Source organism: Mus caroli, chromosome 4 (assembly GCF_900094665.2).
Source record: "Mus caroli chromosome 4, CAROLI_EIJ_v1.1, whole genome shotgun sequence".
Classification (NCBI taxonomy): domain Eukaryota; kingdom Metazoa; phylum Chordata; class Mammalia; order Rodentia; family Muridae; genus Mus; species Mus caroli.
This window is the reverse complement of record NC_034573.1, coordinates 134760330-134761446: the sequence shown is the minus strand read 5'-3', so window position 1 is coordinate 134761446 and position 1117 is coordinate 134760330. Positions and strand designations below refer to the sequence as shown.

The 1117-nt window shown below is 38.9% G+C and overlaps 1 protein-coding gene and 1 long non-coding RNA gene across 6 annotated transcripts in view; one reads left to right on the top strand and one right to left on the bottom strand.

The window, feature by feature from the left end:
* Nucleotides 1-1117, bottom strand: part of Dhrs3 (dehydrogenase/reductase 3) — a 35611-nt gene that overhangs the window by 2104 nt on the left and 32390 nt on the right. The window lies entirely within an intron of this gene.
* The window catches only part of LOC110292174, a 27366-nt gene that overhangs the window by 5645 nt on the left and 20604 nt on the right, over nt 1-1117 (top strand). The window lies entirely within an intron of this gene.

The following is a 1117-nucleotide window of genomic DNA, read 5'->3' as shown; positions in this document are numbered from 1 at the left end:
CCTCCCTCCCTCCCTTCCTTCCTTCCTCTCCCCTCTCCCCTCAAGGCAGGGTCTTATATCACCCAGGCAGCTGAGGGTAAACCTCACACTTCTGTTTTCCTGCCTTTCCCTCTCACATGCTGGGATTACAGGCAGAAGCCATGACATCTGCAGCATTAAGAGCTGATTCTCAGCTTTCATGCAAGCTAGATAAGTTCTCTACCAACAGAGTCACACCCCCAGCTCTTCATTTGTCTTTTTATTCTCTCTGCACACTCAGTGGAGTTTCCCAGAGGCTTTGCTTAGGGGACTAATCTGATTCACTGAAATAAGAAGCAGATGCAAGAATCTAGTTGTTTCAGATTAAACCAGACAATGGAAAGATCTGCAGAAACACAATCCAGTGTCTCTCTTAACTGCTTGTCTGTGTTATTTTAGAAAATATAATTGCTTGTCATAAAAATATATTTATGAGTTGAGGCTAGATTGGGATTTCTAGTGAAAGCCTGTCTTTAAAAAAGACTATAAAGGCAAGCAAACAAATAAAACAGTTATAATTTAAGAGTTCTGGTTACTAGCTGCCAAGGAATAAGACATAAGAGGATGGGAAACTGAAGCCAGTTTAACATGATCATCAGTGTGTTCCCATTTATATCTGGGTGTTTACATCAAGGACTGACCAGTGTTTTTGATGGTACCTTTAACTCTTTATTTGAAGTTGTTGCCTCATTTGGAAGGAGTTGGCCACATTAAAACTCATATGTTGAAACTTGGATTAAAAAAAAAAGAGTTCTGGTTACTGCTCTTTTTTAATGAAAAATATTGTAAATAGAAACTGATGTGTAAATTCAATGTCCCCTCTCAGTTTCAATTTCCAATGCAGTTAAGTAGTGATAGATAAAACTCACATAAACAAGAGCTGTTTGGATCCCTCAGTAATTTTTAAGCCAGGCATTGTAGTGCATGCTTATAATTCCAGGACAAGAGAGACGAGAATTTCAAGTTCAAGGCTAACCTAGGCTTCTTTGTATTGTATTCCAGATAAGCCAGAGCTGCAGCGGGCTCTGCCTCATAGACGAAAGAAAGAAAGAAAGAAAGAAAGAAAGAAAGAAAGAAAGAAAGAAAGAAAGAAAGAAAG